The 14457-nt window shown below is 32.0% G+C and overlaps 1 long non-coding RNA gene across 1 annotated transcript; it reads right to left on the bottom strand.

The window, feature by feature from the left end:
• Positions 1 to 7121: 7121 nt before the first annotated feature.
• On the bottom strand, positions 7122 to 13207 carry LOC134258136 (uncharacterized). The gene is made up of 3 exons (XR_009990094.1): positions 13070 to 13207; positions 10982 to 11205; positions 7122 to 7883 (listed from the first exon to the last, which is right to left on the bottom strand). It is a non-coding gene; the product is annotated as an uncharacterized LOC134258136 (long non-coding RNA).
• Between the last annotated feature and the right edge of the window lie 1250 nt (positions 13208 to 14457).

Here is a 14457-nt window from a genome sequence, read left to right as displayed (position 1 = left end):
TTCACTATAATAGTAAGATATCACTATTATAGCGGAATTTACGTTTCCCCCCAACCTGACAATTGAAAAAAAAGTCTTCGATTACATTTTAGAGAAACGTGGATGCAATACTATAAATGGTCATCCAACTTTTACTTTCTAAATAAGGCAAAATTATTCAAATTACTTCAATTTTATTCTTTTAAATATACTTTAACTTTTACTTCTGAAGGTTTCGAATATCCATACCTATACTTTATTAAAGAACTTCATGGAATTCATGTATTCTTAAAACAATAACAGAAAACGGGATATTGTATATACTCAACCACTTTTTTTTCATAAAAATTCAAAACGCACTAAAGAAAGCATTAGTACTAAAATATATGGAAGTATTAATTAAATTTGGGTTATACAAAAAAAACTTACACACAGATTCACATACGATTTAATAAAAAAAATGTTTTGAGGTCACTATTATTGAGCTCACTTATTGTTACCCTGTATTCCATATGACTTTAATGGCAAAATGCATACTTTGCCCATACATGTAAACAACTCGGAATGTAAAGGGAATTAATTCTAAAATTAAAAAAAAAGAATCATCAAATTTCATTCTGTGTTATGAGAGGTTGGGTACCCAAAAGCATAGCAGACAGACGAACAGACGAACAGATGGAGGGACCTACATCTCGAATACTATTTACCCTCCCGCTTTTCATGCAGGGGTATAAAAAAATAAAGGTCAGTTCCTTTGCTTTGCAAACATTGGTCGCAATTTTTATATTGGGAATCAAATATGGATTATTTACTGCATGTAACCAACATATTTGATGAAATATTTTTAAGTTAATATTTTTTTCTTTTTTTCGTGCTATTTAATTATCTAGGCATTCCATAAATTTTCAAATATGGAAAAAAATTGCACAGTTCAGCAATTTTTGCGATAGTTGAGAACTCTGGCCCAAAGATGCATTCATTAGCTTTAACGTTCCTGAGTACCATGTTGATACGCACTTTTTATGTGAAGTATATAAATCATATAAACATAAACCAATGTTTAAAAAATAGCTTTTTTAGACTGTTAACAGCTCAGAAACAGTAAAATGAAAGTTCCTTTACTTGATTCATATTGGATATACGAAGTAAAAGATGAATTGATCGGTTTGTGATGGACAAATACTCACACTGAGATAAAAGATTTTACCCCAACCCCCCAATTGCTGAAAATTAGCGTTTTAAGACAAAAGGAATATCCTTGTTCTAAATTAAAGAAAAACTGAATGGTGAGAAGGATATGGAAATAACGAACAGTATTCAATCTCAATGTCCATTAAACAAATATACAAAATAAGAGCAGAGCAAACACGGACCTCCGAAACATCAGAGGTGGGATCAAGTGCCATGGAGGAGTGAGCATCCCCTGCCGACAGGTCACACCCGCCGTGTGCTCGTTGTCATAATCAGGAAATAACGGAAAAAATCCGTGGTCAATTCAGTGTATAAATAATGGACTAACAATTGGTATGAAAAACGTCAGTCAGCATTTCATTCAATGATAAATTGTATTTGCTGACAAGGTCATTGTATCGACCATAGAATTTACGAAATGATGACTTTAAACGAGACTGTTGATATTCTTGTTTCATCAACTTGCTTGTCAATAATTTACCTCATTTAAGAAATTGTTCATACGTAGAGCATGCTCTTGCGTATCGAATCAACTGAGATATAAATACTCCGTATGCAGGTGATGAAGGTATATTGCTGCATAAGTAAGGGAAGTTGACTATAGAAAAGTTAAAGTCATCACGTTTATCATATAGCTTGGCTGTTAGATTACCATTAGTGAGACTTAAGCTGCAGTGACCAGAACGCTATATAGGAAGACTGACTAGAGTATGTTCCGTTCATGGACAGAACAGTAAAATATGTAACCGGAGGGTGCTTGAGAAAAAGTTCATACAAAACACAATATGATTATCTAATTCTAAATTACTCAATTAATTTGCAAATTTTTTGATCACCCTTTGTATCCTGTTATTTAAAAATACCCGGTTCCTTCCTGCAGCCACAGCGTATAATCATCAAGTTTGACGGAACGCTTAACATGTACATGTAGATGTGACAAATAAGAAAACTATAAAACTGATGAGAAAACGACAACTAACTGGTAATCCACTACTTCCATGTGTTATAAATTGAGCCAAATGCCTACAAAGAAATTTACGGAAAATTTCAAATTCTTGCTTGACAAACACACGTAACAAACAAATTTAAAAAAGCACTCAGACTCTATCACATCTTTTCCCTATGCGAGCAGGATATGAAAAATGTCACAAATAGAATCTACGACATACAATAAGGTTTAATCAAAGTCTTAAACCCCAAAACATAAATTTCAGAAGCAGTTGCATAACCATACGCACTAATTCAGTACTCTGAAAGCAAAGAAATATCTTATTGATAGGTAAAAAAGACAAAGGTTTTCCACCACGTCACACCTCAAAGACACTACATTAAAATAAAATTTCAAAAGCTGATGACATACATGTTCAAAACCTGCCAATTTCTCTATCCCTCTCTCCTTTTGGAAGTAAGACAGTCTTTCTGTCTCTTATTGAACCTCCTATATACAAGTGCTCCGAGAAAGATATATTGCTTCATTGCTTCACTCTCTTTTCTTTTATTAAGTGTACCAGTTTTTATCCTTTGAAAACTGGATGAATTCATTTTTTTCTGATATGTCATTTTTAAGAATATTACTACACAACTTCCTAGGATAAATGTTAATTTTATCATAGCAAAAATGCAGATTTTTTTCTTTCTTGATTAATATAGTACATGAACATTCCTTAAATCTAGTTTGAAATTTGCAAGAATCATTTCACTCGACCAATGATATTAAATTAAATTTATAAGAACATTTCTTTAATCATATTTCTTTGAAATCATTGGGTTTTGGCGACGCCATCGCACTTTGGTGTCACAATTGGATACTTAAGTGTTACAAAAATAATTTGCTATTTAAAAAAATTCCAATTTACAAATGTCATGTTCTTATTTTTATAACACAGGAAACATTTTTTTTTCCTGTCAGTGTATCTTGCATGATTGATTTGCCTTGTTTTTCAATAAAACCAAAATGTCATATTATTTTAGTATTTTTTTTTTAGTTTGTAGATGAATCAAAAGAATTGAATATCAAACGCGGAGATATTACTATGAAGTTACGAATGTTTTTTTATGTGTCAAGAAATAAATAAAAGACATGAAACAATCTTAAGAAAACATGACAATCACGAGAATTTTCCTCATTGAGATGAGTAATTATAACTAATCACAAGCACCCTTTAGCACACTTTATCATCATAAGAGTTCTCTTCTCCCCTCAGCGTAACTACTTATAAGAAAAAAGTATACACGTCAAAACATCTTACATTACGATGAGTGACACTTTGTCATGTTGAGAATGTAGTATATGGAAAATTGTGGGAAATGAAGGAAAAAGCATAATTGTTATATAGTAGCTTGATACTATTATCATAAACGCATATTATTCATGGCCACCTGAAGTTGTATAAATCCAGAACCAGTAATTCCAACAATAGATATTAGGTGCAATGCAACTACGTACAAAAACGTTGATGTCCCCAGGTACATGTAGATTTGTTGCACAAAAGTGTGCTCAACGTGTAAAAGATTTGATACGAGGCAATTTTTTAAACTGACATTGATGATTCAAGGACATCCACAGTCTTGCTTAATGTATATATACGAGGGTTGTCCCGTAAAATCGTGGACAAAGCGTTTTTTTTGGAAATTAATGGGCTCACTAAGCTGAAATTTTCAGTAAATGTTTATTCATCATATTTAAGTGTATCATAATGTTTTTGATAATATATATATACAAAAATACAGATTTTATTATGCTTGAAGGTGTACATGGTACTGTCCTACTGCGCATGGTTAAAAAAGGAAGATTATATTAGAGAAGACATAAGAATTTATTCATCATAAAAGTTTTCAATACATAAGATTAGGATGCAAATTACCCTAATTCCATTCATTAATCAATTCTGTCGTCTTTTAAAAAAATTCAAGGCATTTGGTAAATTTTTGGCAGTTTCCCGAGCATTTGAAATGGGAAAGTAATAAACACAATACACGAAAAATGGCGACTTTTTATGACGTTACGGCGCACCGGAGAGCAGTTCAGAAAGATTAGGATGTTGTAATGACGCCTTAAGAGACTTTAAATGAATACAGAAGAAAGAAAATATGAAAAATATAACCAGATCTTTAGTATATAAATGAAATGAAAGTTTTCTTAGTGAAGTTTTCGTGGTCGAGTCCCAAGATAGTACAAACATATGGACAGACTGCCATTTGTAATAGCAAAGGAAGCTGTCACTGTCGACCGTCGATGTGAGATTCACTTTTAGTTGAATGATGGTGAGAATACTGTCTGTAACTTGCTAATAAATATTCATCAGATCGCATGAGTGTGCCACATTGGTTTATTAACTGGTTATAGATACTCATATGTGTAAATCAATAAAATTTCTAAATTTTAGTGGGGCTTATCCAACTATAACTTTAGCAAAGATGAAACGTGACGCTGTTTTAGACACTTTGACGTTATCATCCGTGCGCCGTAGGGCGATACAGTACATAGCATAAAATATCACAATTTGTTTACCTATACATAGATCTATTTGAAATTTGCTATGTATATGCATAATTTATCTACTAAAAAGTGGTGAAAATTTCAGAACGCAGTGATGATTATTTTTCAAACTAGACAACTTGTCCACGATTTTACGGGACAACCCTCGTATAATAATAATATATGGGGTATTAAAAAACTAAATATACAATAAAACATTTTATTAAATCAAGTTTTTTTTCAACTTAAGTGTTGATCAGTCACAATTATGGAGTACTTTAAAATAATGAAAGAAAAAGTTGGGGTCATCTATGTTAATTTTAGAATATTGGTCAACATATGTGATTGTCAGGCAAAAAATGGTGTTAGTTTTACATTGGCTTATTTGACATATCTTCATTCTTTGACAAAGTTTGTTGAAGCTGGGTGAAAATATAAATTAAGACCTATATAAAATATTCCCAGTGATATCATAATGTAAAATATTCTTTGAGTAAAACGCTAAAAACAACGTGAGGCTAAAAGTCCAAGAAATTTTATTTAATAAATGTGCAGATTTGCTGAATATCCTTCAACAACAAAAAATAGTCTCTCACAAATCTTGCTTCTTCGTATCTTTTCGTGCATTTTTTTTTGTTAAAAACATCAACATGATTGATATTAAATATGTTATAAGAATAGACGTTTGAAAAGTAGTTTTGATGTAAGAGGATCTCCGTGAACTTTTCCAAAAAGCTGATTCGTGAATTATTATTACTATCATTTTGTATTTTTAACAGAGTCCATTTTGTTAAAATACAGGTATAGTGAAATCAGTTTGCAGATTGTTGAAGGGAAAACATCAGGACGGGGCGAGGAAGACGACAAAAAAAGATTACTTAGATTGAGGATCCCAATGGTCTTTGGTACAAGCACATCTTTAAAAAATCAAATAATAAGTATCATGAAATGTTACTTGAACAAACTTTTACATTATTTAGTGCTTGACTTTGTCGGGAGTCAGTATCGTCATGTGTTTATAAAAATGTTCAATATCCTTTGTATAAGCTCAAGCTACCCAGCCCACCATGACAAAATTAAAAGATCTGTCATGAAGAAGAGGCGGGTTCTCAAGTTTCATTTTATAGATGGCAAGTATTGTTAAGATCTAATTTTAAAGTATTCTTGATAAAAATATAAGAATTACATAAGGATGTTTGGCAATTGATAACTATTATTTGTGATAGCATTTCGTATTAATTTTCAAAATCAATTCATTCTTTGGTGACCATGTGCTTCAAACACATAATTTTTATAAAAATATTGACTATATTTGTCCAGTATAAAATGTTATAACGGTATGAATTCTATTTAAGCATGATTTTCATCTTCAATTTGAGGGACTCTCACCTAAAGTCTTTTAACCGTTCCGTTTTAGGAAACAGTTCATGAGCAGAAAAATATTATTGGGGGAAAAGGCACATATCTCCTAAACCATAACATGAGTATCATTCTGTATGCATGTACAGCTAAGCTAAATATGTACAACTGTATTGCTCTTTTTGTAAACTGACTACTGGGTAGTCAGGAAAACCTATGATTTCTCTAAATTTTAGGGATTTATTCTTTCTTTTTGTTTATTACCGTTAAAAACACATACTTCTCAAATTGTAATTTTGGGCTTAAGGCTTTTTGTGATAAGGGATACATGACCGAACCTATTGTTTCTTCATATAATGTCAATAACAAGAAGTCCACTCATCTTATTGAATAAATAATTTACATTTTTTTCTTTTCTATTTTTTTCTTTCTAAATTCAAAAATGTCCATTTGGTTTTATTATGAAACATGTCACGTGCGCAAAACAATATCTTGAGATGTCTATGATGTGTGGGTGATTTGCAGGATAGAATGTAGGCAACATGTGCTGTCAACAATCTTGTTGTTTTTGATCTTATGTTTGTAAAAAAAATTGTTTTGTATTATAATATACAAAGTTAAAGTCAACTTTTTGCTACTTTGTATATTAATTATGATGTTTGTACTTCTGCAACTTATCGATTTGGAAGAAAAATCTTATTTATAGATTGCATAAGGCTTCCTTCACTAGAATGGAAATTATAAACTTTTGTGGTTATTAAAGATGGTATTCAATTGAATTTAAGATCTTTAATAGTCAGATTTAATACATCCTAAATTCAGTGTTTAATGTTGGTAAATATTAGTTTTTCTCTCTTTTTTGTAAATAAAAGAAAGAGTGGGACATAACATCATATTTAAGTGCAGTTAATGTAAAGGTTACCTTTCCCAACTTTGACTTTTATTTCAGAAAAGCCGATTAAAAGCATTGCAAATAATAAATTTACATTTGCATGACTGCCGCATCACGTGACTAGTCTAAATATAAAATATAACCGTCTTCGATATGTAGTTATTAATCATAATTACAACTAGAGCAAAGCTCGTTGCAAAGCAACGAGTGGGCGAGTGGGTCTTCCTTCTTAGCGATAAGCAGAAAGTGAAATGTTTCAATTGTCAACTTTGCTACCATTCTTTATTTCTTTGACTCAAATAGCAAAAACCTTTCCGGGTTAGAATAGGTCCTCAGTACCCCCATGGTTGTTGTAAAAGGTGACTAAATGGGGCGGTTCTTCGAATGAGACCGTATTAACTGAGGCCCCGTGTCACAGCAGGTGTTGCACAATAAAGATCCCTCCCTGCTCAAAGGTCATAAGTGCCAAGCATATAGGCCTAAATTTGCAGCCCTTCACCGGCCAATGGTGACGTCTCCATATAAGTGAAATATTCTGGAGAGGGACGTTAAACAGTAAACAATCAATCAATCAATTATACTGTAAAAATACAGATATTTACACACATTTATAACCTTAACTATTAGAACTGGTATGTCTTCTCTTGGAAACGGAAGACCTCAATACAGATGTTAACATGCAAGATCTGACACATACTTAAAAAGAATATCTATTCCAAACTAAAAATAGACTCTGTAACAAAATCTATTTCTCTTGAAAAACTGAAAGCAATTGATTTGTTCATATTTGTGGATTTATGTCTGTTTCTCAAATCAAAATTTAAATATGAATATTTAAAGTCAATATCATAAACTAAGACTGTTTCACATGAATGTTTCAGTTTCATTATGCTGTTTATTCCTTGTCATCCCCCAACAGATGCTCTTCTGGCAAATCATGATTGTGCTTGGAATCAAATTTCAGTACTCTGATGACAGTCACACCTATCAAAAAGAAATTGAAATTTTTTATTGAATTTTTTTCTTAAAAAGTGCAACTTATACACAGTTATAAGATAAGATAAACCATCAAACTGAGTTCAAAGATACTGTCACATTTTCCGGTAGTCTATAATTATTTAAAAATATAGGTTTACAGAGAGTCATTTGAGGATGTTATAAAATAACATATTAGTTTTTCATGATTTCAAATAAAGAAAATGTACATTACTTGTTCATATCAAAATTTATCAGGAATGGTAATGGTTAACAGTTGTTAACTGACAAATTAGCCAAAAAGATGGTATCCAGTTATGATTTTTTTAAGTGTCAGGATAAGACCATTCGTAAAGGTGTTACAGCAATGAAGAACAATGCGCTAATGAAGTGACAAAATGCTATTGCATAAAGAACAAAGAGCTAGCGCAAAGTAACAATGTGGCTCTAGCTCATTTATAACACCATGGTAGTAAGTTTATGACAACATTCTGGCCAGTTTAAGACACTTACAAGGTAGCATGAAGTAAAAATGTGCTACAACACTTATGACGATGGTCTAGTGTGTTTATGACAACACAATGACAATGTACTTGTGCATTGTAACAATGTTGCAGCAGGCTTTTACACCACACAGTCAAGATTACATGTAATATATTGTGTAAAGCTGTGTTGGCATGGCAGCATATTTTGTGTCAGCACAACTGCATGCTATTTTAAGTTGCCTTAGCCTGTGTTAGCACATTGTTCCTAAACATGCTGAAGCACTTTTACAATTAGCCTTATCTGGACACCATAATTTTCATAACCAACTAGCCATGTTTTTTTGTAAAAGTACATGTACCAGGGTACATGTAAATCATTTTTTTTTTAGATTTCCATATGTTCTAAAAAGACAAGGAATAAAATGATATTTTCTATAAGCTTCTATTCATTATAAGTGTTTGCCAAAGCATTTTTTCCTATATAACCAAAGTACATCTTTGTCTAAATGGTAGCCTAGTGGTAGGGCATTCCCTTTATATAATCCTGAAGTTTAGCTTGATTTCTAGCCGGACTCATTGCTACGGAGTTCAACAGGAAATGCTGCTTCATCACTGTTGCTTAATCAAATTTACACATTAAAATATAGTACATTTGCGCAATCAAATTTGAGGCAATACAAACACTGATTACAGAATTAAATTTTCAAAGTTATCAGAAATTGTCAAAAAATAATTATAATAATGTACTTTCTACAGTCTTCTTCGATTAATTATTTGTTTGAAATATGCAAAAGGTTTTCATCACTATGGATGTGTGCGCCATATTCTATAAATAAAGGTTGTATTGTCAGTCTAACACAAATGCGGTAAACATCATTAATTACTTGATGTACGCTTTGATGCAAACTCTCAGCTGAGGACACATCAGTGCATAATTGTTTGACCTTAAATAATCTTGCTGCATTAGTGTTTATTTACTTCTGTTGGTATTTAAATCCCTGAAACCGCCTCAAACGATACATGTGATGAATATTTTATGCTGTTAAATTCTATAATAATTTTATTTAATTTTAAAACTTTTTAATACTATATATATGCCATAGAGATATTTTTGTGGATAACATATCCTCTCAATGTCTGAATTTGTTTTTAAACTCTCATCACGGTCTTTGTTCATTACCCTGTAAATGAGCCCAGCTTTCAGTACTTCTGAGTACTTTGATTATTCACTGCATCAAACCTAAGACAAAAACATGATGCAGTAATGTTACTTAACCATGCACCCAGCATTTGAAGTGAATGAGACCTTAAAAACCTCATAGTGCATGTTAGGACAATGTCACTGAGTTCCAAATAAAGGTCTAAATAAAAACTATACTCACCGTCAATGGAAACGCAACACCCTAATTTTAGGATGAAAATTATATACAGGTTATAACCATGTACCAAAAAAATTAGGACATCTTTTACTTTGCCAAATCAGTTATTTAACGGTTGAATGAATTTCTTTCCATCACCGGAAGTTGCTTTTAAGCCCTCTTCACAAAATTCAAAATTTTCCATTTTAATAAAATTTTTAACAATATTTTGGGTTTTCAAGGTTTTGAAACTGTTAATCATAAGTATTGTTCTAAAAGGCCGGGAAAAAATCCTTCTTTCTTTACCAGATGTGATGCCTCTATTTCCTCAAAATGACTGATTTTCATTGCTAATGCTAGAAATCCTCAAAATAAAGAAGAAAAGAGCTGCAGATACAAATATACACTATATAACGATCCATCAGGTTCATGTGTTTCAATAGCATAAATGGCAGTTTCTTGACCGGAAGTCAAAAAGTTGCTACACTACGCCTGGTTAGAGAAAATTCGACCGCAATATCTGAAAAACCTGTTTTTAAAAATGCCCAAGAATATTATTTTAGCTTAGATTAAGACATTAATAAACTTAATGCATTGTAGAAATAGGGCTGCATTTACTGTATATGGCGGACTAGTACGTTTTCATTAAATGGTCGGAAGGGGGGATGTTGTAAGATCTAACGGGTATTTGTTTCTTTCTAAGGTCTAAAAATAACATTTTTTTGTTTAAATGGAGTATTATTTTTTTGTAAATTTACTTTTTACCAAAAAATATTCATTTTTGATGTTATCATTTAACTTTTGAAGGTAACACATTACTCATAAAACATCCCCCCTTCTTGCTATCAGTCATTTTGAGGAAATATAGGCAGCACATCCGGTGAAGAAAGAAGGATTTTTTCCCGGCCTTTTAGTACAATACTTATGATTAACAGTTTCAAAACTTTGGAAACCGAAAATATTGTTAAAATTTTATTAAAAATGGAAAATTTAGAATTTTGTTAAGAGGGCTAAAAAGCAACTTCCGGTAATGGAAAGAAATTCATTCAACCATTAAATAACTGATTTGGCAAAGTAAAAGATGTAACTTTTTTGATACATAGTTATAACCTGTATATAATTTTCATCCTAAAATTAGGATGTTGCGTTTCCATTGACCGTGAGTATATTTACCGGTATATATTAACACCTCTAAATGAATGAAGGAGTGAAAATTCTCAAATAACATTACCAATCAAAGTACCAATAAGAAGCTGATTCATACATCACAGGTTCCAATCCCATTGCTAAATGCTTCAGACGGGTTACTCCAATGAGACCGCATACACCGAGATTCAGTGTCAAAAGGATCCCTTACTTCTCAAAGGCAATAATTAAGTGCTGAGTACAAGTCTATATTTGCAGCTTACTATCCCAAGTGGTGGCATCATCAAATGACTGGAAAATGTTTGATAGGCCAATAATCAAACAAACCATTCCTGCAGTCATCTAAAAATAAGCAAACTTTCTATTATTACAATTGTTTTTACAAATTTCTTTTGAGATTTAACTAAGCAACAATTGTGCAATCTTTTGTCAATAAATTTTGATACTAAAGACTTTGTTTGAGCAGCTATTTATAGCAATTACAGACAGCAACACGAAGCGCTGCTCATAATGCAAGCTCTCATGACAACGCCTTGGTGAAGAGAAAATTATCACTTGCTTATTGATCCACACAATTTCTTTTCCGCAGTAAATTTGGACCCACAGTGCTTTGATTCTTTAAGCTACATTCTTGCAAGAATTGATCAAATGTATCCAAAAAATAAAATCACCTTGATTTAATGGATAAATTGCAGATAAATAGTGGGAGAAAAAATTCTTCATTAAAGTCAGCACTATTCAAGATTTAGACTGGTAATGTCAGGCCTAACTTACACCACGAAATCGTGTGACTTCAAAGTCTAGTGCCCTGTTCACATGGAGAGTTTAATTCGCAGTAAATGATTGCAAAGTAAACTAATGCGAATCAAACTAATGGGAATCAAACTGTGTTAACATGAACACCTAATGCGAATTAAACAAATGCGAATAAAAATTTTACTTCTACAGTCAAGTGTCAGTAAGGCTATCCACTCAAAAATAGCACAATTAAGTACTTAAAGCTGACCACCAACATCTAGCATTTGAATTAATTTTGCCATTACAAATGCCTCAAAATTTAATTCGAATAAGCTTCCCTTTGTGTTCACATGGAGCTAATGCAAAGTAATTTAATTCGCAGTAAATTAATTCGAATTAATAAAACTAATTTGAATTAAACTCCCCCTGTGTACAGAGCATCGATGCACCAAATATCAAGTGCGGTTTGACAAGCCCGATCTAAATTAAAACTGAATAAGTATCTGCCCTCACCCTAACAGTCACACCGTCATCATATTGTTACGGTGTATATTCAACAAATAATAGAGAGGTTGAGATTTCAAACGTGTACGTGTACGTGTATGGGTACGTCTAGTAGGGTAATAACCTAAATTCTGTGTGCATTACGTCATCAATTTTAGTGACGTCAAGATTGCAATAAGTTCTTAAAACTTGTAGAATGGAATCTACACGTAAGTGAAAACATGTAGTTTTAATGATAAAAATTAGCCAATTTAAGTGTGAAAATGTGATTGATACACATTAAATAGAATGTTTACTTTCGCGAGCACTTATTTTCATCAAGTTTTGTTTACTAACTGACGACAAAAAACCTTCTAAATAGTTGAAACAGAGACACCGATCGCGGTGTACACGTACATGTTACACGTCATAAAAATCTCAACAGACAAATTAAAAAAAAACGCATACGTGTACTTCAAAATATATACAAGTACACGTATGCGTACAAGTTTAAGATCTCAACCTCTCTATTAAGTGTAGTGTAAATTACCCCTCCATGGTTACTGCGGTATTGCTCTTTTGCAGGGCAAAATAATAGCGTTTGGCAAAGTTTTTGTTGAGAGATAATTAAATGACATATATTTAACAATTACTTATATGTCATATTTCACCAAACTATATTATTTTGCCCTGCAAAAGAGCAGTACCGCAGTTACCGTGAAACGGTCTATAAGAGTATCACTATGATGGATAGTGGAGTGTTGAATTTTTTGTTTTGAAAGTGAGTCTTGTTGAAATTAAATGCTCACATATATTTAAATAAAAAATAAAAAGCTGTTGGGATTTTAAAAGGCTAACAGAAAGCGTCTGAGCCTTTAAACAGATAATGTATCGGTGTGTCTGTGTATTTTTAAAAATATCAATGCTCTAACAGCTGTCTAAGCTGCCAAAGTAATTTAAATTTTAGGTAAAATAAATTTCTAACCTTCATTCCGATAGTCCATGCCAATCAAACTTTAAAATGTCACCGTCGACTCTTTCATCACTCGATACATTTATCACTGGGAACCACGAACCAGAGTCAAGAGTGCTCAGCTTGTTAATTTAACAGTCGGAATTTCCTCGTAAAAATTCACACAAAAATTTATTAAATCGGATAATTCTGTTGAAAATAATGCTCCAGAGGATTGATAAAGTACTTCGTAGCTGCAGAATAAATGTGCGTGCATGTCTACATACGGCCTGTGGCTTGTGTGGTAAGAAATGCTCAACTTCACATGATTTCCAACTTTCAGTTTGTAAACATGTGTCCGACTTTTGGGACACACTAATAACCGGATATACGAGAGACCTGATATTTACCTGATGTTTTTATTTTAGATTAAATGACAATATTGAGTACTTCAAATGACTTATTTAAATACTTTATGACTATGATGCAAAATGATATACAAAAATTCGTTTGTTTGGAATATTTACTGACGATTTTGAATCAGGTCAAATAAGGTTTTTAGTAAATCAGGTCTTTAGTACCTTCCCATTTCCCACAATGCCGCGCGTTATTTACAAACAAGAGGCCCCGAAAAGACTTCCTCTTAACTAATGCAGAAATATTTTGATTATTTTACCTATTGTTGTATACAACATCACATTATATTTATTATTTAAATAAAAAGAAAACAGAGAAACACCGAATCAAAATAATATCGTTCAGATGCATCGATCAACTGAAACTATGCAAGAGGCCCAGTAAAGGCTTGGCTATAAAAGACAACTTGTTCCTGTAAGGTTTCTCACATATTTGTTTTATAAAAAAGTATTAAATATAGCTTGAAGTTTATTTCTCTTTATATCAAACGACAAGATTTAATCACTTCGAAATTATTTCAGTCAAACTTTTTCATAATAAACCAATATTTTTAGCTAACAGAAAAAAAACGTGTATGAGTTATTAACCCCTAATTATAGGGGCCAGCCCCTTTTCCTTGATCTTATATGAAAGCTCTTGTAATTATGCACAACTTTTGTAATATATTTCTTACCAAATTATTCTCGGTTCAAAAGGTATTATACAAAAAGAAGCAAAATTTCATGGAAAAAAATACTTAAATTTGCCGTCACATAGCTTCCGATCTTTAGGAAATCAGCTTATAATTTTATCGTTATGCACATCTACAATGTATTGGCTATAAGTTCTCCAACTTTCATGTAATTATCATAAGTGGTTCTTGAGTTTATTAGTGGACACGAGACATCAAAATTATCAATTAAAGGGCAATAACTCACAAAGTAAGGCATGTATCAAAAAATTGAAAGCAGATGTAAATAGGTGTAAATACAAGGTATCTAACCTGAAAGTTTCATAAAAATCAG

The sequence above is a fragment of the Saccostrea cucullata genome, unplaced genomic scaffold, assembly GCF_032062105.1.
Source record: "Saccostrea cucullata isolate Sc308-1 unplaced genomic scaffold, CSIRO_AGI_Scuc_v1 ctg1248, whole genome shotgun sequence".
In the NCBI taxonomy this organism is placed as follows: domain Eukaryota; kingdom Metazoa; phylum Mollusca; class Bivalvia; order Ostreida; family Ostreidae; genus Saccostrea; species Saccostrea cuccullata.
This window is presented reverse-complemented; position numbering and strand designations above follow the sequence as displayed.